Genomic DNA, 23,953 nt, shown 5'->3' on the forward strand with positions numbered 1-23,953 from the left:
CAGTTGTCTTCGGTGTATGGCATTGTCTGTTAAGCAGTTGTCTTTGGTGTATGGCATTGTCTGTTAAGCAGTTGTCTTTGGTGTATGGCATTGTCTGTTAAGCAGTTATCTTTGGTGTATGGCATTGCCTGTTAAGCAGTTGTCTTTGGTGTATGGCATTGCCTGTTAAGCAGTTGTCTTTGGTGTATGGCATTGTCTGTTAAGCAGTTGTCTTTGGTGTATGGCATTGCATGTTAAGCAGTTGTCTTTGGTGTATGGCATTGTCTGTTAAGCAGTTGTCTTTGGTGTATGGCATTGTCTGTTAAGCAGTTGTCTTTGGTGTATGGCATTGTCTGTTAAGCAGTTGTCTTTGGTGTATGGCATTGCATGTTAAGCAGTTGTCTTTAGTGTATGGCATTGCCTGTTAAGCAGTTGTCTTTAGTGTATGGCATTGCCTGTTAAGCAGTTGTCTTTAGTGTATGGCATTGCCTGTTAAGCAGTTGTCTTTGGTGTATGGCATTGTCTGTTAAGCAGTTGTCTTTGGTGTATGGCATTATCTGTTAAGCAGTTGTCTTTGGTGTATGGCATTGCCTGTTAAGCAGTTGTCTTTGGTGTATGGCATTGTCTGTTAAGCAGTTGTCTTTGGTGTATGGCAGTGTCTGTTAAGCAGTTGTCTTTGGTGTATGGCATTGCATGTTAAGCAGTTGTCTTTAGTGTATGGCATTGCCTGTTAAGCAGTTGTCTTTAGTGTATGGCATTGCCTGTTAAGCAGTTGTCTTTAGTGTATGGCATTGTCTGTTAAGCAGTTGTCTTTGGTGTATGTCATTGTCTGTTAAGCAGTTGTCTTTGGTGTATGGCATTGTCTGTTAAGCAGTTGTCTTTGGTGTATGGCATTGTCTGTTAAGCAGTTGTCTTTGCTGTATGGCATTGTCTGTTAAGCAGTTGTCTTTGGTGTATAGCAGTGTCTGTTAAGCAGTTGTCTTTGGTGCATGGCGTTGTCTGTTAAGCAGTTGTCTTTGGTGTATGGCAGTGTCTGTTAAGCAGTTGTCTTTGGTTTATGGCATTGCCTGTTAAGCAGTTGTCTTTGGTGTATGGCATTGCCTGTTAAGCAGTTGTCTTTGGTGTATGGCATTGCCTGTTAAGCAGTTGTCTTTGGTGTATGGCATTGTCTGTTAAGCAGTTGTCTTTGGTGTATGGCATTGCATGTTAAGCAGTTGTCTTCGGTGTATGGCATTGTCTGTTAAGCAGTTGTCTTTGGTGTATGGCATTGTCTGTTAAGCAGTTGTCTTTGGTATATGGCATTGCCTGTTAAGCAGTTGTCTTTGGTGTATGGCATTGCCTGTTAAGCAGTTGTCTTTGGTGTATGGCATTGTCTGTTAAGCAGTTGTCTTTGGTGTATGGCATTGCATGTTAAGCAGTTGTCTTTGGTGTATGGCATTGTCTGTTAAGCAGTTGTCTTTGGTGTATGGCATTGTCTGTTAAGCAGTTGTCTTTGGTGTATGGCATTGTCTGTTAAGCAGTTGTCTTTGGTGTATGGCATTGCATGTTAAGCAGTTGTCTTTAGTGTATGGCATTGCCTGTTAAGCAGTTGTCTTTAGTGTATGGCATTGCCTGTTAAGCAGTTGTCTTTAGTGTATGGCATTGTCTGTTAAGCAGTTGTCTTTAGTTTATGGTATTGCCTGTTAAGCAGTTGTCTTTAGTGTATGGCATTGCCTGTTAAGCAGTTGTCTTTGGTGTATGGCATTGTCTGTTAAGCAGTTGTCTTTGGTGTATGGCATTGTCTGTTAAGCAGTTGTCTTTGGTGTATGGCATTGCCTGTTAAGCAGTTGTCTTTGGTGTATGGCATTGTCTGTTAAGCAGTTGTCTTTGGTGTATTGCAGTGTCTGTTAAGCAGTTGTCTTTGGTGTATGGCATTGCATGTTAAGCAGTTGTCTTTAGTGTATGGCATTGCCTGTTAAGCAGTTGTCTTTAGTGTATGGCATTGCCTGTTAAGCAGTTGTCTTTAGTGTATGGCATTGCCTGTTAAGCAGTTGTCTTCAGTGTATGGCATTGCCTGTTAAGCAGTTGTCTTTGGTGTATGGCATTGTCTGTTAAGCAGTTGTCTTTGGTGAATGCCATTGCCTGTTAAGCAGTTGTCTTTAGTGTATGGCACTGTCTGTTAAGCAGTTGTCTTCGGTGTATGGCATTGCCTGTTAAGCAGTTGTCTTCGGTGTATGGCATTGTCTGTTTAGCAGTTGTCTTTGGTGTATGGCATTGCCTGTTAAGCAGTTGTCTTTAGTGTATGGCATTGCCTGTTAAGCAGTTGTCTTTGGTGTATGGCATTGTCTGTTAAGCAGTTGTCTTTGGTGTATGGCATTGTCTGTTAAGCAGTTGTCTTTGGTTTATGGCATTGCCTGTTAAGCAGTTGTCTTTGGTGTATGGCATTGCCTGTTAAGCAGTTGTCTTTGGTGTATGGCATTGCCTGTTAAGCAGTTGTCTTTGGTGTATGGCATTGTCTGTTAAGCAGTTGTCTTTGGTGTATGGCATTGCCTGTTAAGCAGTTGTCTTTGGTGTATGGCATTGTCTGTTAAGCAGTTGTCTTTGGTGTATGGCATTGTCTGTTAAGCAGTTGTCTTTGGTGTATGGCATTGCATGTTAAGCAGTTGTCTTTGGTGTATGGCATTGTCTGTTAAGCAGTTGTCTTTGGTGTATGGCATTGTCTGTTAAGCAGTTGTCTTTGGTGTATGGCTTTGCATGTTAAGCAGTTGTCTTTAGTTTATGGCATTGCCTGTTAAGCAGTTGTCTTTAGTGTATGGCATTGCCTGTTAAGCAGTTGTCTTTAGTGTATGGCATTGCCTGTTAAGCAGTTGTCTTTAGTGTATGGCATTGTCTGTTAAGCAGTTGTCTTTGGTGTATGGCATTGTCTGTTAAGCAGTTGTCTTTAGTGTATGGCATTGCCTGTTAAGCAGTTGTCTTTAGTTTATGGCATTGTCTGTTAAGCAGTTGTCTTTGGTGTATGGCATTGCTTGTTAAGCAGTTGTCTTTGGTGTATGGCATTGCCTGTTAAGCAGTTGTCTTTGGTGTATGTCATTGTCTGCTAAGCAGCTGTCTTTAGTTTATGGCGTTGTCTGTTAAGCAGTTTTCTTTGGTGTATGGCGTTGTCTGTTAAGCAGTTGTCTTTGGTGTATGGCGTTGTCTGTTAAGCAGTTGCCTTTGGTGTATGGCATTGTCTGTTAAGCAGTTGTCTTTGGTGTATGGCATTGTCTGTTAAGCAGTTGCCTTTGGTGTATGGCATTGTCTGTTAAGCAGTTGTATTTGGTGTATGGCATTGCCTGTTAAGCAGTTGTCTTTGGTGTATGTCATTGTCTGCTAAGCAGTTGTCTTTAGTTTATGGCGTTGTCTGTTAAGCAGTTTTCTTTGGTGTATGGCGTTGTCTGTTAAGCAGTTGTCTTTGGTGCATGGCATTGTCTGTTAAGCAGTTGTCTTTGGTGTATGGCAGTGTCTGTTAAGCAGTTGTCTTTGGTGTATGGCATTGCCTGTTAAGCAGTTGTCTTTGGTGTATGGCATTGTCTGTTAAGCAGTTGCCTTTGGTGTATGGCATTGTCTGTTAAGCAGTTGTCTTTGGTGTATGGCATTGTCTGTTAAGCAGTTGTCTTTGGTGTATGGCAATGTCTGTTAAGCAGTTGTCTTTGGTGTATGGCATTGCATGTTAAGCAGTTGTCTTTGGTGTATGGCATTGTCTGTTAAGCAGTTGCCTTTGGTGTATGGCATTGTCTGTTAAGCAGTTGTCTTTGGTGTATGGCATTGTCTGTTAAGCAGTTGTCTTTGGTGTATGGCATTGTCTGTTAAGCAGTTGTCTTTGGTGTATGGCATTGTCTGTTAAGCAGTTGTCTTTGGTGTATGGCATTGTCTGTTAAGCAGTTGTCTTTGGTGTATGGCATTGCCTGTTAAGCAGTTGTCTTTGGTGTATGGCATTGTCTGTTAAGCAGTTGTATTTGGTGCATGGCATTGTCTGTTAAGCAGTTGTCTTTTGTGTATGGCATTGCCTGTTAAGCAGTTGTCTATAGTGTATGGCATTGCCTGTTAAGCAGTTGTCTTTGGTGTATGGCAGTGTCTGTTAAGCAGTTGTCTTTGGTGTATGGCATTGCCTGTTAAGCCGTTGTCTTTGGTGTATGGCATTGTCTGTTAAGCAGTTGTCTTTGGTGTATGGCATTGTCTGTTAAGCAGTTGTCTTTGGTGTATGGCATTGTCTGTTAAGCAGTTGTCTTTGGTGTATGGCATTGTCTGTTAAGCAGTTGTCTTTGGTGTATGGCATTGCCTGTTAAGCAGTTGTCTTTGGTGTATGGCATTGTCTGTTAAGCAGTTGTCTTTTGTGTATGGCATTGCCTGTTAAGCAGTTGTCTTTAGTTTTTGGCATCGTCTGCTAAGCAGTTGTCTTTAGTTTATGGCGTTGCCTGTTAAGCAGTTGTCTTTGGTGTATTTCAGTGTCTGTTAAGCAGTTGTCTTTGGTGTATGGCATTGTCTGTTAAGCAGTTGTCTTTGGTGTATGGCATTGCCTGTTAAGCAGTTGTCTTTGGTGTATGGCATTGCCTGTTAAGCAGTTGTCTTTGGTGTATGGCATTGCCTGTTGAGCAGTTGTCTTCAGTGTATGGCATTGCCTGTTAAGCAGTTGTCTTTAGTGTATGTCATTGCCTGTTAAGCAGTTGTCTTTGGTGTATGGCACTGCCTGTTAAGCAGTTGTCTTTGGTGTATGTCATTGTCTGCTAAGCAGTTGTCTTTGGTGTATGGCATTGCCTGTTAAGCAGTTGTCTTTGGTGTATAGCATTGTCTGTTAAGCAGTTGTCTTTGGTGTATGGCATTGCCTGTTGAGCAGTTGTCTTTGGTGTATGGCATTGCCTGTTAAGCAGTTGTCTTTGGTGTATGGCATTGCCTGTTAAGCAGTTGTCTTTGGTGTATAGCATTGTCTGTTAAGCAGTTGTCTTTGGTGTATGGCATTGCCTGTTGAGCAGTTGTCTTCAGTGTATGGCATTGCCTGTTAAGAAGTTGTCTTTAGTGTATGTCATTGCCTGTTAAGCAGTTGTCTTTGGTGTATGGCATTGCCTGTTAAGCAGTTGTCTTTGGTGTATGTCATTGTCTGCTAAGCAGTTGTCTTTAGTTTATGGCGTTGTCTGTTAAGCAGTTGTCTTTGGTGTATGGCGTTGTCTGTTAAGCAGTTGTCTTTGGTGTATGGCATTGTCTGTTAAGCAGTTGTCTTTGGTGTATGGCATTGTCTGTTAAGCAGTTGTCTTTGGTGTATGGCATTGTCTGTTAAGCAGTTGTCTTTGTTGTATGGCATTGTCTGTTAAGCAGTTGTCTTTGGTGTATGGCATTGCCTGTTAAGCAGTTGTCTTTGGTGTATGGCATTGTCTGTTAAGCAGTTGTCTTTAGTGTATGGCATTGTCTGTTAAGCAGTTGTCTTTGGTGTATGGCATTGTCTGTTAAGCAGTTGTCTTTGGTGTATGGCATTGCCTGTTAAGCAGTTGTATTTGGTGTATGGCATTGCCTGTTAAGCAGTTGTCTTTAGTGTATGGCATTGTCTGTTAAGCAGTTGTCTTTGGTGTATGGCATTGCCTGTTAAGCAGTTGTCTTTAGTTTATGGCGTTGCCTGTTAAGCAGTTGTCTTTGGTGTATGGCATTGCCTGTTAAGCAGTTGTCTTTGGTGTATGGCATTGTCTGTTAAGCAGTTGTCTTTGGTGTATGGCATTGCCTGTTAAGCAGTTGTCTTTAGTGTATGCCATTGTCTGTTAAGCAGTTGTGTTTGGTGTATGGCATTGTCTGTTAAGCAGTTGTCTTTGGTGTATGGCATTGAGTGTTAAGCAGTTGTCTTTGGTGTATGGCAGTGTCTGTTAAGCAGTTGTCTTTGGTGTATGGCATTGTGTGTTAAGCAGTTGTCTTTGGTGTATGGCATTGTCTGTTAAGCAGTTGTCTTTGGTGTATGGCATTGTCTGTTAAGCAGTTGTCTTTGGTGTATGGCATTGTCTGTTAAGCAGTTGTCTTTGGTGTATGGCATTGTCTGTTAGGCAGTTGTCTTTGGTGTATGGCATTGCCTGTTAAGCAGTAATCTTTGGTGTATGGCAGTGTCTGTTAAGCAGTTGTATTTGGTGCATGGCATTGTCTGTTAAGCAGTTGTCTTTTGTGTATGGCATTGCCTGTTAAGCAGTTGTCTATAGTGTATGGCATTGCCTGTTAAGCAGTTGTCTTTGGTGTATGGCAGTGTCTGTTAAGCAGTTGTCTTTGGTGTATGGCATTGCATGTTAAGCAGTTGTCTTTGGTGTATGGCATTGTCTGTTAAGCAGTTGTCTTTGGTGTATGGCATTGTCTGTTAAGCAGTTGTCTTTGGTGTATGGCATTTTCTGTTAAGCAGTTTTCTTTGGTGTATGGCATTGCCTGTTAAGCAGTTGTCTTTAGTTTTTGGCATTGTCTGCTAAGCAGTTGTCTTTAGTTTATGGCGTTGCCTGTTAAGCAGTTGTCTTTGGTGTATTTGAGTGTCTGTTAAGCAGTTGTCTTTGGTGTATGGCATTGTCTGTTAATCAGTTGTCTTTGGTGTATGGCATTGCCTGTTAAGCAGTTGTCTTTGGTGTATGGCATTGTCTGTTAATCAGTTGTCTTTGGTGTATGGCAGTGTCTGATAAGCAGTTGTCTTTGGTGTAGGGCATTGCCTGTTAAGCAGTTGTCTTTGGTGTATGGCATTGTCTGTTAAGCAGTTGTCTTTGGTGTATGGCATTGCCTGTTAAGCAGTTGTCTTTGGTGTATGGCAGTGTCTGTTAAGCAGTTGTCTTTGGTGTATGGCATTGCCTGTTAAGGAGTTGTCTTTGGTGTATGGCATTGTCTGTTAAGCAGTTGTCTTTGGTGTATGGCATTGTCTGTTAAGCAGTTGTCTTTGGTGTATGGCATTTTCTGTTAAGCAGTTGTCTTTGGTGTATGGCATTGCCTGTTAAGCAGTTGTCTTTAGTTTTTGGCATTGTCTGCTAAGCAGTTGTCTTTAGTTTATGGCGTTGCCTGTTAAGCAGTTGTCTTTGGTGTATTTGAGTGTCTGTTAAGCAGTTGTCTTTGGTGTATGGCATTGTCTGTTAATCAGTTGTCTTTGGTGTATGGCATTGCCTGTTAAGCAGTTGTCTGTAGTTTATGGCATTGTATGTTAAGCAGTTGTCTTTGGTGTATGGCATTGCCTGTTAAGCAGTTGTCTTTGGTGTATGGCATTGCCTGTTGAGCAGTTGTCTTCAGTGTATGGCATTGCCTGTTAAGCAGTTGTCTTTAGTGTATGTCATTGCCTGTTAAGCAGTTGTCTTTGGTGTATGGCATTGCCTGTTAACCAGTTGTCTTTGGTGTATGTCATTGTCTGTTAAGCAGTTGTCTTTGGTGTATGGCATTGCCTGTTAAGCAGTTGTCTTTGGTGTATGGCATTGTCTGTTAAGCAGTTGTCTTTGGTGTATGGCATTGTCTGTTAAGCAGTTGTCTTTGGTGTATGGCATTGTCTGTTAAGCAGTTGTCTTTAGTTTATGGCGTTGTCTGTTAAGCAGTTGTCTTTAGTTTATGGCGTTGTCTGTTAAGCAGTTGTCTTTGGTGTATGGCGTTGTCTGTTAAGCAGTTGTCTTTGGTGTATGGCGTTGTCTGTTAAGCAGTTGTCTTTGGTGTATGGCATTGTCTGTTAAGCAGTTGTCTTTGGTGTATGGCATTGTCTGTTAAGCAGTTGTCTTTGGTGTATGGCATTGCCTGTTAAGCAGTCATCTTTGGTGTACGGTAGTGTCTGTTAAGCAGTTGTCTTTGGTGTATGGCATTGTCTGTTAAGCAGTTGTCTTTGGTGTATGGCATTGCCTGTTAAGCAGTTGTCTTTGGTGTATGGCAGTGTCTGTTAAGCAGTTGTCTTTGGTGTATGGCATTGCCTGTTAAGCAGTTGTATTTGGTGTATGGCATTGTCTGTTAAGCAGTTGTCTTTAGTGTATTTCATTGCCTGTTAAGCAGTTGTCTTTGGTGTATGGCAGTGTCTGTTAAGCAGTTGTCTTTGGTGTATGGCATTGCCTGTTAAGCAGTTGTCTTTGGTGTATGGCAGTGTCTGTTAAGCAGTTGTCTTTGGTGTATGGCATTGCCTGTTAAGCAGTTGTCTTTGGTGTATGGCAGTGTCTGTTAAGCAGTTGTCTTTGGTGTATGGCAGTGTCTGTTAAGCAGTTGTCTTTGGTGTATGGCATTGCCTGTTAAGCAGTTGTCTTTAGTGTATGTCATTGTCTGTTAAGCAGTTGTCTTTGGTGTATGGCATTGCCTGTTAAGCAGTTGTCTTTGGTGTATGGCATTGCCTGTTAAGCAGTTGTCTTTAGTTTTTGGCATTGTCTGTTAAGCAGTTGTCTTTGGTGTATGGCATTGCCTGTTAAGCAGTTGTCTTTAGTTTTTGGCATTGTCTGCTAAGCAGTTGTCTTTAGTTTATGGCGTTGCCTGTTAAGCAGTTGTCTTTGGTGTATGGCATTGCCTGTTAAGCAGTTGTCTTTGGTGTATGGCATTGTCTGTTAAGCAGTTGTCTTTGGTGTATGGCATTGCCTGTTAAGCAGTTGTCTTTGGTGTATGGCATTGCCTGTTAAGCAGTTGTCTTTGGTGTATGGCAGTGTCTGTTAAGCAGTTGTCTTTGGTGTATGGCATTGTCTGTTAAGCAGTTGTGTTTGGTGTATGGCATTGTCTGTTAAGCAGTTGTCTTTGGTGTATGGCATTGCCTGTTAAGCAGTTGTCTTTGGTGTATGGCAGTGTCTGTTAAGCAGTTGTCTTTGGTGTATGGCATTGTGTGTTAAGCAGTTGTCTTTGGTGTATGGCATTGTCTGTTAAGCAGTTGTCTTTGGTGTATGGCATTGTCTGTTAAGCAGTTGTCTTTGGTGTATGGCATTGTCTGTTAAGCAGTTGTCTTTGGTGTATGGCATTGCCTGTTAAGCAGTAATCTTTGGTGTATGGCAGTGTCTGTTAAGCAGTTGTATTTGGTGCATGGCATTGTCTGTTAAGCAGTTGTCTTTTGTGTATGGCATTGCCTGTTAAGCAGTTGTCTATAGTGTATGGCATTGCCTGTTAAGCAGTTGTCTTTGGTGTATGGCAGTGTCTGTTAAGCAGTTGTCTTTGGTGTATGGCATTGCCTGTTAAGCAGTTGTCTTTGGTGTATGGCATTGTCTGTTAAGCAGTTGTCTTTGGTGTATGGCATTGTCTGTTAAGCAGTTGTCTTTGGTGTATGGCATTTTCTGTTAAGCAGTTGTCTTTGGTGTATGGCATTGCCTGTTAAGCAGTTGTCTTTAGTTTTTGGCATTGTCTGCTAAGCAGTTGTCTTTAGTTTATGGCGTTGCCTGTTAAGCAGTTGTCTTTGGTGTATTTGAGTGTCTGTTAATCAGTTGTCTTTGGTGTATGGCATTGCCTGTTAAGCAGTTGTCTTTAGTTTATGGCATTGTCTGTTAAGCAGTTGTCTTTAGTGTATGGCATTGTCTGTTAAGCAGTTGTCTTTGGTGTATGGCATTGTCTGTTAAGCAGTTGTCTTTGGTGTATGGCATTTTCTGTTAAGCAGTTGTCTTTGGTGTATGGCATTGCCTGTTAAGCAGTTGTCTTTAGTTTTTGGCATTGTCTGCTAAGCAGTTGTCTTTAGTTTATGGCGTTGCCTGTTAAGCAGTTGTCTTTGGTGTATTTGAGTGTCTGTTAATCAGTTGTCTTTGGTGTATGGCATTGCCTGTTAAGCAGTTGTCTTTAGTTTATGGCATTGTCTGTTAAGCAGTTGTCTTTAGTGTATGGCATTGTCTGTTAAGCAGTTGTCTTTGGTGTATTGCATTGTCTGTTAAGCAGTTGTCTTTGGTGTATGGCATTTTCTGTTAAGCAGTTGTCTTTGGTGTATGGCATTGCCTGTTAAGCAGTTGTCTTTAGTTTTTGGCATTGTCTGCTAAGCAGTTGTCTTTAGTTTATGGCGTTGCCTGTTAAGCAGTTGTCTTTGGTGTATTTGAGTGTCTGTTAAGCAGTTGTCTTTGGTGTATTTGAGTGTCTGTTAAGCAGTTGTCTTTGGTGTATGGCATTGTCTGTTAATCAGTTGTCTTTGGTGTATGGCATTGCCTGTTAAGCAGTTGTCTTTAGTTTATGGCATTGCCTGTTAAGCAGTTGTCTTTGGTATATGGCATTGCCTGTTGAGCAGTTGTCTTCAGTGTATGGCATTGCCTGTTAAGCAGTTGTCTTTAGTGTATGTCATTGCCTGTTAAGCAGTTGTCTTTGGTGTATGCCATTGCCTGTTAACCAGTTGTCTTTGGTGTATGTCATTGTCTGTTAAGCAGTTGTCTTTGGTGTATGGCATTGCCTGTTAAGCAGTTGTCTTTGGTGTATGGCATTGTCTGTTAAGCAGTTGTCTTTGGTGTATGGCATTGTCTGTTAAGCAGTTGTCTTTGGTGTATGGCATTGTCTGTTAAGCAGTTGTCTTTAGTTTATGGCGTTGTCTGTTAAGCAGTTGTCTTTAGTTTATGGCGGTGTCTGTTAAGCAGTTGTCTTTTTTGTATGGCGTTGTCTGTTAAGCAGTTGTCTTTGGTGTATGGCATTGTCTGTTAAGCAGTTGTCTTTAGTTTATGGCGTTGTCTGTTAAGCAGTTGTCTTTGGTGTATGGCGTTGTCTGTTAAGCAGTTGTCTTTGGTGTATGGCATTGTCTGTTAAGCAGTTGTCTTTGGTGTATGGCATTGTCTGTTAAGCAGTTGTCTTTGGTGTATGGCATTGCCTGTTAAACAGTCATCTTTGGTGTACGGTAGTGTCTGTTAAGCAGTTGTCTTTGGTGTATGGCATTGTCTGTTAAGCAGTTGTCTTTGGTGTATGGCATTGCCTGTTAAGCAGTTGTCTTTGGTGTATGGCAGTGTCTGTTAAGCAGTTGTCTTTGGTGTATGGCATTGCCTGTTAAGCAGTTGTATTTGGTGTATGGCATTGTCTGTTAAGCAGTTGTCTTTAGTGTATGGCATTGCCTGTTAAGCAGTTGTCTTTGGTGTATGGCAGTGTCTGTTAAGCAGTTGTCTTTGTTGTATGGCATTGCCTGTTAAGCAGTTGTCTTTGGTGTATGGCAGTGTCTGTTAAGCAGTTGTCTTTGGTGTATGGCATTGCCTGTTAAGCAGTTGTCTTTGGTGTATGGCAGTGTCTGTTAAGCAGTTGTCTTTGGTGTATGGCAGTGTCTGTTAAGCAGTTGTCTTTGGTGTATGGCATTGCCTGTTAAGCAGTTGTCTTTGGTGTATGGCATTGTCTGTTAAGCAGTTGTCTTTGGTGTATGGCATTGCCTGTTAAGTAGTTGTCTTTAGTGTATGTCATTGTCTGTTAAGCAGTTGTCTTTGGTGTATGGCATTGCCTGTTAAGCAGTTGTCTTTGGTGTATGGCATTGTCTGTTAAGCAGTTGTCTTTGGTGTATGGCATTGCCTGTTAAGCAGTTGTCTTTGGTGTATGGCATTGTCTGTTAAGCAGTTGTCTTTGGTGTATGGCATTGCCTGTTAAGCAGTTGTCTTTGGTGTATGGCATTGTCTGTTAAGCAGTTGTCTTTGGTGTATGGCATTGCCTGTTAAGCAGTTGTCTTTGGTGTATGGCAGTGTCTGTTAAGCAGTTGTCTTTGGTGTATGGCAGTGTCTGTTAAGCAGTTGTCTTTGGTGTATGGCATTGCCTGTTAAGCAGTTGTCTTTGGTGTATGGCATTGTCTGTTAAGCACTTGTCTTTGGTGTATGGCATTGCCTGTTAAGCAGTTGTCTTTGGTGTTTGGCATTGTCTGTTAAGCAGTTGTCTTTAGTGTATGCCATTGTCTGTTAAGCAGTTGTCTTTGGTGTATGGCATTGTCTGTTAAGGAGTTGTCTTTTGTATATGGCATTGCCTGTTAAGCAGTTGTCTATAGTGTATGGCATTGCCTGTTAAGCAGTTGTCTTTGGTGTATGGCAGTGTCTGTTAAGCAGTTGTCTTTGGTGTATGGCAGTGTCTGTTAAGCAGTTGTCTTTGGTGTATGGCATTGCCTGTTAAGCAGTAATCTTTGGTGTATGGCAGTGTCTGTTAAGCAGTTGTCTTTGGTGTATGGCATTGTCTGTTAAGCAGTTGTCTTTGGTGTATGGCATTGCCTGTTAAGCAGTTGTCTTTGGTGTATGGCAGTGTCTGTTAAGCAGTTGTCTTTGGTGTATGGCATTGCCTGTTAAGCAGTTGTCTTTAGTGTATGTCATTGTCTGTTAAGCAGTTGTCTTTGGTGTATGGCATTGCCTGTTAAGCAGTTGTCTTTGGTGTATGGCAGTGTCTGTTCAGCAGTTGTCTTTGGTGTATGGCATTGCCTGTTAAGCAGTTGTCTTTGGTGTATGGCAGTGTCTGTTAAGCAGTTGTCTTTGGTGTATGGCAGTGTCTGTTAAGCAGTTGTCTTTGGTGTATGGCAGTGTCTGTTAAGCAGTTGTCTTTGGTGTATGGCGTTGTCTGTTAAGCAGTTGTCTTTGGTGTATGGCAGTGTCTGTTAAGCAGTTGTCTTTGGTGTATGGCAGTGTCTGTTAAGCAGTTGTCTTTGGTGTATGGCGTTGTCTGTTAAGCAGTTGTCTTTGGTGTATGGCGTTGCCTGTTAAGCAGTCATCTTTGGTGTACGGTAGTGTCTGTTAAGCAGTTGTCTTTGGTGTATGGCATTGTCTGTTAAGCACTTGTCTTTGGTGTATGGCATTGCCTGTTAAGCAGTTGTCTTTGGTGTATGGCATTGTCTGTTAAGCAGTTGAATTTGCTGCATGGCATTGTCTGTTAAGCAGTTGTCTTTTGTGTATGGCATTGCCTGTTAAGCAGTTGTCTATAGTGTATGGCATTGCCTGTTAAGCAGTTGTCTTTGGTGTATGGCAGTGTCTGTTAAGCAGTTGTCTTTGGTGTATGGCAGTGTCTGTTAAGCAGTTGTCTTTGGTGTATGGCATTGCCTGTTAAGCAGTAATCTTTGGTGTATGGCAGTGTCTGTTAAGCAGTTGTCTTTGGTGTATGGCAGTGTCTGTTAAGCAGTTGTCTTTGGTGTATGGCATTGTCTGTTAAGCAGTTGTCTTTGGTGTATGGCATTGCCTGTTAAGCAGTTGTCTTTGGTGTATGGCGTTGTCTGCTAAGCAGTTGTCTTTAGTTTATGGCGTTGTCTGTTAAGCAGTTGTCTTTGGTGTTTTTCAGTGTCTGTTAAGCAGTTGTCTTTGGTGTATGGCATTGTCTGTTAAGCAGTTGTCTTTGGTGTATGGCATTGCCTGTTAAGCAGTTGTCTTTAGTTTATGGCATTGTCTGTTAAGCAGTTGTCTTTGGTGTATGGCATTGCCTGTTAAGCAGTTGTCTTTGGTGTATGGTATTGCCTGTTGAGCAGTTGTCTTCAGTGTATGGCATTGCCTGTTAAGCAGTTGTCTTTAGTGTATGTCATTGCCTGTTAAGCAGTTGTCTTTGGTGTATGGCATTGCCTGTTAAGCAGTTGTCTTTGGTGTATGTCATTGTCTGCTAAGCTGTTGTCTTTAGTTTATGGCGTTGTCTGTTAAGCAGTTGTCTTTGGTGTATGGCGTTGTCTGTTAAGCAGTTGTCTTTGGTGTATGGCATTGTCTGTTAAGCAGTTGTCTTTGGTGTATGGCATTGTCTGTTAAGCAGTTGTCTTTGGTGTATGGCATTGTCTGTTAAGCAGTTGTCGAGGGTGTATGGCATTGCCTGTTAAGCAGTTGTCTTTGGTGTATGGCATTGCCTGTTAAGCAGTTGTCTTTAGTGTATGGCATTGTCTGTTAACCAGTTGTATTTGGTGTATGGCATTGTCTGTTAAGCAGTTGTCTTTGGTGTATGGCATTGCCTGTTAAGCAGTCATCTTTGGTGTACGGTAGTGTCTGTTAAGCAGTTGTCTTTGGTGTATGGCATTGTCTTTTAAGCAGTTGTCTTTGGTGTATGGCATTGTCTGTTAAGCAGTTGTCTTTGCTGTATGGCATTTTCTGTTAAGCAGTTGTCTTTGGTGTATGGCATTGCCTGTTAAGCAGTTGTCTTTGGTGTATGGCAGTGTCTGTTCAGCAGTTGTCTTTGGTGTATGGCAGTGTCTGTTAAGCAGTTGTCTTTGGTGTATGGCGTTGTCTGTTAAGCAGTTGTCTTTGGTGTATGGCAGTGTCTGTTAAGCAGTTGTCTTTGGTGTATGGCAGTGTCTGTTAAGCAGTTGTCTTTGGTCTATGGCGTTGTCTGTTAAGCAGTTGTCTTTGGTGTATGGCGTTGCCTGTTAAGCAGTCATCTTTGGTGTACGGTAGTGTCTGTTAAGCAGTTGTCTTTGGTGTATGGCATTGTCTGTTAAGCACTTGTCTTTGGTGTATGGCATTGCCTGTTAAGCAGTTGTCTTTGGTGTATGGCATTGTCTGTTAAGCAGTTGTATTTGCTGCATGGCATTGTCTGTTAAGCAGTTGTCTTTTGTGTATGGCATTGCCTGTTAAGCAGTTGTCTATAGTGTATGGCATTGCCTGTTAAGCAGTTGTCTTTGGTGTATGGCAGTGTCTGTTAAGCAGTTGTCTTTGGTGTATGGCAGTGTCTGTTAAGCAGTTGTCTTTGGTGTATGGCATTGCCTGTTAAGCAGTAATCTTTGGTGTATGGCAGTGTCTGTTAAGCAGTTGTCTTTGGTGTATGGCAGTGTCTGTTAAGCAGTTGTCCTTCGTGTTTGGCATTGTCTGTTAAGCAGTTGTCTTTGGTGTATGGCATTGTCTGTTAAGCAGTTGTCTTTGGTGTATGGCATTGCCTGTTAAGCAGTTGTCTTTGGTGTATGGCATTGTCTGTTAAGCAGTTGTCTTTGGTGTATGGCATTGCCTGTTAAGCAGTTGTCTTTAGTTTATGGCGTTGTCTGTTAAGCAGTTGTCTTTGGTGTTTTTCAGTGTCTGTTAAGCAGTTGTCTTTGGTGTATGGCATTGTCTGTTAAGCAGTTGTCTTTGGTGTATGGCATTGCCTGTTAAGCAGTTGTCTTTAGTTTATGGCATTGTCTGTTAAGCAGTTGTCTTTGGTGTATGGCATTGCCTGTTAAGCAGTTGTCTTTGGTGTATGGTATTGCCTGTTGAGCAGTTGTCTTCAGTGTATGGCATTGCCTGTTAAGCAGTTGTCTTTGGTGTATGGCATTGCCTGTTAAGCAGTTGTCTTTGGTGTATGTCATTGTCTGCTAAGCTGTTGTCTTTAGTTTATGGCGTTGTCTGTTAAGCAGTTGTCTTTGGTGTATGGCGTTGTCTGTTAAGCAGTTGTCTTTGGTGTATGGCATTGTCTGTTAAGCAGTTGTCTTTGGTGTATGGCATTGTCTGTTAAGCAGTTGTCTTTGGTGTATGGCATTGTCTGTTAAGCAGTTGTCGAGGGTGTATGGCATTGCCTGTTAAGCAGTTGTCTTTGGTGTATGGCATTGCCTGTTAAGCAGTCATCTTTGGTGTACGGTAGTGTCTGTTAAGCAGTTGTCTTTGGTGTATGGCATTGTCTTTTAAGCAGTTGTCTTTGGTGTATGGCATTGTCTGTTAAGCAGTTGTCTTTGCTGTATGGCATTGTCTGTTAAGCAGTTGTCTTTAGTGTATGGCATTGCCTGTTAAGCAGTTGTCTTTAGTGTATGGCATTGTCTGTTAAGCAGTTGTATTTGCTGCATGGCATTGTCTGTTAAGCAGTTGTCTTTTGTGTATGGCAGTGTCTGTTAAACAGCTGTCTTTGGTGTATGGCAGTGTCTGTTAAGCAGTTGTCTTTGGTGTATGGCATTGTGTGTTAAGCAGTTGTCTTTGGTGTATGGCATTGCCTGTTAAGCTGTTGTCTATAGTGTATGGCATTGCCTGTTAAGCAGTTGTCTTTGGTGTATGGCAGTGTCTGTTAAACAGATGTCTTTGGTGTATGGCAGTGTCTGTTAAGCAGTTGTCTTTGGTGTATGGCATTGTGTGTTAAGCAGTTGTCTTTGGTGTATGGCATTGTCTGTTAAGCAGTTGTCTTTGGTGTATGGCATTGTCTGTTAAGCAGTTGTCTTTGGTGTATGGCATTGTCTGTTAAGCAGTTGTCTTTGGTGTATGGCATTGCCTGTTAAGCAGTAATCTTTGGTGTATGGCAGTGTCTGTTAAGCAGTTGTATTTGGTGCATGGCATTGTCTGTTAAGCAGTTGTCTTTGGTGTATGGCATTGTCTGTTAAGCAGTTGTCTTTTGTGTATGGCATTGCCTGTTAAGCAGTTGTCTATAGTGTATGGCATTGCCTGTTAAGCAGTTGTCTTTGGTGTATGGCAGTGTCTGTTAAGCAGTTGTCTTTGGTGTATGGCATTGCCTGTTAAGCAGTTGTCTTTGGTGTATGGCATTGTCTGTTAAGCAGTTGTCTTTGGTGTATGGCATTGTCTGTTAAGCAGTTGTCTTTGGTGTATGGCATTTTCTGTTAAGCAGTTGTCTTTGGTGTATGGCATTGCCTGTTAAGCAGTTGTCTTTAGTTTTTGGCATTGTCTGCTAAGCAGTTGTCTTTAGTTTATGGCGTTGCCTGTTAAGCAGTTGTCTTTGGTGTATTTGAGTGTCTGTTAAGCAGTTGTCTTTGGTGCATGGCATTGTCTGTTAATCAGTTGTCTTTGGTGTGTGGCATTGCCTGTTAAGCAGTTGTCTTTAGTTTATGGCATTGTCTGTTAAGCAGTTGTCTTTGGTGTATGGCATTGCCTGTTAAGCAGTTGTCTTTGGTGTATGGCATTGCCTGTTGAGCAGTTGTCTTCAGTGTATGGCATTGCCTGTTAAGCAGTTGTCTTTAGTGTATGTCATTGCCTGTTAAGCAGTTGTCTTTGGTGTATGGCATTGCCTGTTAACCAGTTGTCTTTGGTGTATGTCATTGTCTGTTAAGCAGTTGTCTTTGGTGTATGGCATTGCCTGTTAGGCAGTTGTCTTTGGTGTATGGCATTGTCTGTTAAGCAGTTGTCTTTGGTGTATGGCATTGTCTGTTAAGCAGTTGTCTTTGGTGTATGGCATTGTCTGTTAAGCAGTTGTCTTTAGTTTATGGCGTTGTCTGTTAATCAGTTGTCTTTAGTTTATGGCGTTGTCTGTTAAGCAGTTGTCTTTGGTGTATGGCGTTGTCTGTTAAGCAGTTGTCTTTGGTGTATGGCATTGTCTGTTAAGCAGTTGTCTTTAGTTTATGGCGTTGTCTGTTAAGCAGTTGTCTTTGGTGTATGGCGTTGTCTGTTAAGCAGTTGTCTTTGGTGTATTTCATTGTCTGTTAAGCAGTTGTCTTTGGTGTATGGCATTGTCTGTTAAGCAGTTGTCTTTGGTGTATGGCATTGCCTGTTAAGCAGTCATCTTTGGTGTACGGTAGTGTGCGTTAAGCAGTTGTCTTTGGTGTATGGCATTGTCTGTTAAGCAGTTGTCTTTGGTGTATGGCATTGCCTGTTAAGCAGTTGTCTTTGGTGTATGGCAGTGTCTGTTAAGCAGTTGTCTTTGGTGTATGGCAGTGTCTGTTAAGCAGTTGTCCTTCGTGTTTGGCATTGTCTGTTAAGCAGTTGTCTTTGGTGTATGGCATTGTCTGTTAAGCAGTTGTCTTTGGTGTATGGCATTGCCTGTTAAGCAGTTGTCTTTGGTGTATGGCATTGTCTGTTAAGCAGTTGTCTTTGGTGTATGGCATTGCCTGTTAAGCAGTTGTCTTTAGTTTATGGCGTTGTCTGTTAAGCAGTTGTCTTTGGTGTTTTTCAGTGTCTGTTAAGCAGTTGTCTTTGGTGTATGGCATTGTCTGTTAAGCAGTTGTCTTTGGTGTATGGCATTGCCTGTTAAGCAGTTGTCTTTAGTTTATGGCATTGTCTGTTAAGCAGTTGTCTTTGGTGTATGGCATTGCCTGTTAAGCAGTTGTCTTTGGTGTATGGTATTGCCTGTTGAGCAGTTGTCTTCAGTGTATGGCATTGCCTGTTAAGCAGTTGTCTTTGGTGTATGGCATTGCCTGTTAAGCAGTTGTCTTTGGTGTATGTCATTGTCTGCTAAGCTGTTGTCTTTAGTTTATGGCGTTGTCTGTTAAGCAGTTGTCTTTGGTGTATGGCGTTGTCTGTTAAGCAGTTGTCTTTGGTGTATGGCATTGTCTGTTAAGCAGTTGTCTTTGGTGTATGGCATTGTCTGTTAAGCAGTTGTCTTTGGTGTATGGCATTGTCTGTTAAGCAGTTGTCGAGGGTGTATGGCATTGCCTGTTAAGCAGTTGTCTTTGGTGTATGGCATTGCCTGTTAAGCAGTCATCTTTGGTGTACGGTAGTGTCTGTTAAGCAGTTGTCTTTGGTGTATGGCATTGTCTTTTAAGCAGTTGTCTTTGGTGTATGGCATTGTCTGTTAAGCAGTTGTCTTTGCTGTATGGCATTGTCTGTTAAGCAGTTGTCTTTAGTGTATGGCATTGCCTGTTAAGCAGTTGTCTTTAGTGTATGGCATTGTCTGTTAAGCAGTTGTATTTGCTGCATGGCATTGTCTGTTAAGCAGTTGTCTTTTGTGTATGGCAGTGTCTGTTAAACAGCTGTCTTTGGTGTATGGCAGTGTCTGTTAAGCAGTTGTCTTTGGTGTATGGCATTGTGTGTTAAGCAGTTGTCTTTGGTGTATGGCATTGCCTGTTAAGCTGTTGTCTATAGTGTATGGCATTGCCTGTTAAGCAGTTGTCTTTGGTGTATGGCAGTGTCTGTTAAACAGTTGTCTTTGGTGTATGGCAGTGTCTGTTAAGCAGTTGTCTTTGGTGTATGGCATTGTGTGTTAAGCAGTTGTCTTTGGTGTATGGCATTGTCTGTTAAGCAGTTGTCTTTGGTGTATGGCATTGTCTGTTAAGCAGTTGTCTTTGGTGTATGGCATTGTCTGTTAAGCAGTTGTCTTTGGTGTATGGCATTGCCTGTTAAGCAGTAATCTTTGGTGTATGGCAGTGTCTGTTAAGCAGTTGTATTTGGTGCATGGCATTGTCTGTTAAGCAGTTGTCTTTGGTGTATGGCATTGTCTGTTAAGCAGTTGTCTTTTGTGTATGGCATTGCCTGTTAAGCAGTTGTCTATAGTGTATGGCATTGCCTGTTAAGCAGTTGTCTTTGGTGTATGGCAGTGTCTGTTAAGCAGTTGTCTTTGGTGTATGGCATTGCCTGTTAAGCAGTTGTCTTTGGTGTATGGCATTGTCTGTTAAGCAGTTGTCTTTGGTGTATGGCATTGTCTGTTAAGCAGTTGTCTTTGGTGTATGGCATTTTCTGTTAAGCAGTTGTCTTTGGTGTATGGCATTGCCTGTTAAGCAGTTGTCTTTAGTTTTTGGCATTGTCTGCTAAGCAGTTGTCTTTAGTTTATGGCGTTGCCTGTTAAGCAGTTGTCTTTGGTGTATTTGAGTGTCTGTTAAGCAGTTGTCTTTGGTGTATGGCATTGTCTGTTAATCAGTTGTCTTTGGTGTATGGCATTGCCTGTTAAGCAGTTGTCTTTAGTTTATGGCATTGTCTGTTAAGCAGTTGTCTTTGGTGTATGGCATTGCCTGTTAAGCAGTTGTCTTTGGTGTATGGCATTGCCTGTTGAGCAGTTGTCTTCAGTGTATGGCATTGCCTGTTAAGCAGTTGTCTTTAGTGTATGTCATTGCCTGTTAAGCAGTTGTCTTTGGTGTATGGCATTGCCTGTTAACCAGTTGTCTTTGGTGTATGTCATTGTCTGTTAAGCAGTTGTCTTTGGTGTATGGCATTGCCTGTTAAGCAGTTGTCTTTGGTGTATGGCATTGTCTGTTAAGCAGTTGTCTTTGGTGTATGGCATTGTCTGTTAAGCAGTTGTCTTTGGTGTATGGCATTGTCTGTTAAGCAGTTGTCTTTAGTTTATGGCGTTGTCTGTTAATCAGTTGTCTTTAGTTTATGGCGTTGTCTGTTAAGCAGTTGTCTTTGGTGTATGGCGTTGTCTGTTAAGCAGTTGTCTTTGGTGTATGGCATTGTCTGTTAAGCAGTTGTCTTTAGTTTATGGCGTTGTCTGTTAAGCAGTTGTCTTTGGTGTATGGCGTTGTCTGTTAAGCAGTTGTCTTTGGTGTATTTCATTGTCTGTTAAGCAGTTGTCTTTGGTGTATGGCATTGTCTGTTAAGCAGTTGTCTTTGGTGTATGGCATTGCCTGTTAAGCAGTCATCTTTGGTGTACGGTAGTGTGCGTTAAGCAGTTGTCTTTGGTGTATGGCATTGTCTGTTAAGCAGTTGTCTTTGGTGTATGGCATTGCCTGTTAAGCAGTTGTCTTTGGTGTATGGCAGTGTCTGTTAAGCAGTTGTCTTTGGTGTATGGCATTGCCTGTTAAGCAGTTGTATTTGGTGTATGGCATTGTCTGTTAAGCAGTTGTCTTTAGTGTATGGCATTGCCTGTTAAGCAGTTGTCTTTGGTGTATGGCAGTGTCTGTTAAGCAGTTGTCTTTGGTGTATGGCACTGCCTGTTAAGCAGTTGTCTTTGGTGTATGGCAGCGTCTGTTAAGCAGTTGTCTTTGGTGTATGGCATTGCCTGTTAAGCAGTTGTCTTTGGTGTATGGCAGTGTCTGTTAAGCAGTTGTCTTTGGTGTATGGCAGTGTCTGTTAAGCAGTTGTCTTTGGTGTATGGCATTGCCTGTTAAGCAGTTGTCTTTGGTGTATGGCATTGTCTGTTAAGCAGTTGTCTTTGGTGTATGGCATTGTCTGTTAAGCAGTTGTCTTTGGTGTATGGCATTGCCTGTTAAGCAGTTGTCTTTAGTGTATGTCATTGTCTGTTAAGCAGTTGTCTTTGGTGTATGGCATTGCCTGTTAAGCAGTTGTCTTTGGTGTATGGCATTGCCTGTTAAGCAGTTGTCTTTAGTGTATGGCATTGTCTGTTAAGCAGTTGTCTTTGGTGTATGGCATTGCCTGTTAAGCAGTTGTCTTTAGTTTTTGGCATTGTCTGCTAAGCAGTTGTCTTTAGTTTATGGCGTTGCCTGTTAAGCAGTTGTCTTTGGTGTATGGCATTGCCTGTTAAGCAGTTGTCTTTGGTGTATGGCATTGTCTGTTAAGCAGTTGTCTTTGGTGTATGGCATTGCCTGTTAAGCAGTGGTCTTTAGTGTATGCCATTGTCTGTTAAGCAGTTGTGTTTGGTGTATGGCATTGTCTGTTAAGCAGTTGTCTTTGGTGTATGGCATTGCCTGTTAAGCAGTTGTCTTTGGTGTATGGCAGTGTCTGTTAAGCAGTTGTCTTTGGTGTATGGCATTGTGTGTTAAGCAGTTGTCTTTGGTGTATGGCATTGTCTGTTAAGCAGTTGTCTTTGGTGTATGGCATTGTCTGTTAAGCAGTTGTCTTTGGTGTATGGCATTGTCTGTTAAGCAGTTGTCTTTGGTGTATGGCATTGCCTGTTAAGCAGTAATCTTTGGTGTATGGCAGTGTCTGTTAAGCAGTTGTATTTGGTGCATGGCATTGTCTGTTAAGCAGCTGTCTTTTGTGTATGGCATTGCCTGTTAAGCAGTTGTCTATAGTGTATGGCATTGCCTGTTAAGCAGTTGTCTTTGGTGTATGGCAGTGTCTGTTAAGCAGTTGTCTTTGGTGTATGGCATTGCCTGTTAAGCAGTTGTCTTTGCTGTATGGCATTGCCTGTTAAGCAGTTGTCTTTGGTGTATGGCATTGCCTGTTAAGCAGTTGTCTTTGCTGTATGGCATTGCCTGTTAAGCAGTTGTCTTTAGTGTATGGCATTGCCTGTTAAGCAGTTGTCTTTGCTGTATGGCATTGCCTGTTAAGCAGTTGTCTTTGGTGTATGGCATTGTCTGTTAAGCAGTTGTCTTTGGTGTATGGCATTGTCTGTTAAGCAGTTGTCTTTGGTGTATGGCATGGTCTGTTAAGCAGTTGTCTTTGGTGTATGGCATTTTCTGTTAAGCAGTTGTCTTTGGTGTATGGCATTGCCTGTTAAGCAGTTGTCTTTAGTTTTTGGCATTGTCTGCTAAGCAGTTGTCTTTAGTTTATGGCGTTGCCTGTTAAGCAGTTGTCTTTGGTGTATTTGAGTGTCTGTTAAGCAGTTGTCTTTGGTGTATGGCATTGTCTGTTAATCAGTTGTCTTTGGTGTATGGCATTGCCTGTTAAGCAGTTGTCTTTAGTTTATGGCATTGTCTGTTAAGCAGTTGTCTTTAGTGTATGGCATTGTCTGTTAAGCAGTTGTCTTTGGTGTATGGCATTGTCTGTTAAGCAGTTGTCTTTGGTGTATGGCATTTTCTGTTAAGCAGTTGTCTTTGGTGTATGGCATTGCCTGTTAAGCAGTTGTCTTTAGTTTTTGGCATTGTCTGCTAAGCAGTTGTCTTTAGTTTATGGCGTTGCCTGTTAAGCAGTTGTCTTTGGTGTATTTGAGTGTCTGTTAAGCAGTTGTCTTTGGTGTATGGCATTGTCTGTTAATCAGTTGTCTTTGGTGTATGGCATTGCCTGTTAAGCAGTTGTCTTTAGTTTATGGCATTGCCTGTTAAGCAGTTGTCTTTGGTGTATGGCATTGCCTGTTGAGCAGTTGTCTTCAGTGTATGGCATTGCCTGTTAAGCAGTTGTCTTTAGTGTATGTCATTGCCTGTTAAGCAGTTGTCTTTGGTGTATGCCATTGCCTGTTAACCAGTTGTCTTTGGTGTATGTCATTGTCTGTTAAGCAGTTGTCTTTGGTGTATGGCATTGCCTGTTAAGCAGTTGTCTTTGGTGTATGGCATTGTCTGTTAAGCAGTTGTCTTTGGTGTATGGCATTGTCTGTTAAGCAGTTGTCTTTAGTTTATGGCGTTGTCTGTTAAGCAGTTGTCTTTAGTTTATGGCGTTGTCTGTTAAGCAGTTGTCTTTGGTGTATGGCGTTGTCTGTTAAGCAGTTGTCTTTGGTGTATGGCATTGTCTGTTAAGCAGCTGTCTTTAATTTATGGCGTTGTCTGTTAAGCAGTTGTCTTTGGTGTATGGCGTTGTCTGTTAAGCAGTTGTCTTTGGTGTATGGCATTGTCTGTTAAGCAGTTGTCTTTAGTTTATGGCGTTGTCTGTTAAGCAGTTGTCTTTGGTGTATGGCGTTGTCTGTTAAGCAGTTGTCTTTGGTGTATGGCATTTTCTGTTAAGCAGTTGTCTTTGGTGTATGGCATTGCCTGTTAAGCAGTTGTCTTTAGTTTTTGGCATTGTCTGCTAAGCAGTTGTCTTTAGTTTATGGCGTTGCCTGTTAAGCAGTTGTCTTTGGTGTATTTGAGTGTCTGTTAAGCAGTTGTCTTTGGTGTATGGCATTGTCTGTTAATCAGTTGTCTTTGGTGTATGGCATTGCCTGTTAAGCAGTTGTCTTTAGTTTATGGCATTGCCTGTTAAGCAGTTGTCTTTGGTGTATGGCATTGCCTGTTGAGCAGTTGTCTTCAGTGTATGGCATTGCCTGTTAAGCAGTTGTCTTTAGTGTATGTCATTGCCTGTTAAGCAGTTGTCTTTGGTGTATGCCATTGCCTGTTAACCAGTTGTCTTTGGTGTATGTCATTGTCTGTTAAGCAGTTGTCTTTGGTGTATGGCATTGCCTGTTAAGCAGTTGTCTTTGGTGTATGGCATTGTCTGTTAAGCAGTTGTCTTTGGTGTATGGCATTGTCTGTTAAGCAGTTGTCTTTGGTGTATGGCATTGTCTGTTAAGCAGTTGTCTTTAGTTTATGGCGTTGTCTGTTAAGCAGTTGTCTTTAGTTTATGGCGTTGTCTGTTAAGCAGTTGTCTTTGGTGTATGGCGTTGTCTGTTAAGCAGTTGTCTTTGGTGTATGGCATTGTCTGTTAAGCAGTTGTCTTTAGTTTATGGCGTTGTCTGTTAAGCAGTTGTCTTTGGTGTATGGCGTTGTCTGTTAAGCAGTTGTCTTTGGTGTATGGCATTGTCTGTTAAGCAGTTGTCTTTGGTGTATGGCATTGTCTGTTAAGCAGTTGTCTTTGGTGTATGGCATTGCCTGTTAAGCAGTCTTCTTTGGTGTACGGTAGTGTCTGTTTAGCAGTTGTCTTTGGTGTATGGCATTGTCTGTTAAGCAGTTGTCTTTGGTGTATGGCATTGCCTGTTAAGCAGTTGTCTTTGGTGTATGGCAGTGTCTGTTAAGCAGTTGTCTTTGGTGTATGGCATTGCCTGTTAAGCAGTTGTCTTTGGTGTA

This window comes from Phyllobates terribilis, unplaced genomic scaffold (assembly GCF_046119375.1).
Source record: "Phyllobates terribilis strain yellow unplaced genomic scaffold, ASM4611937v1 Scaffold_52__1_contigs__length_9100884, whole genome shotgun sequence".
NCBI classification, from domain to species: domain Eukaryota; kingdom Metazoa; phylum Chordata; class Amphibia; order Anura; family Dendrobatidae; genus Phyllobates; species Phyllobates terribilis.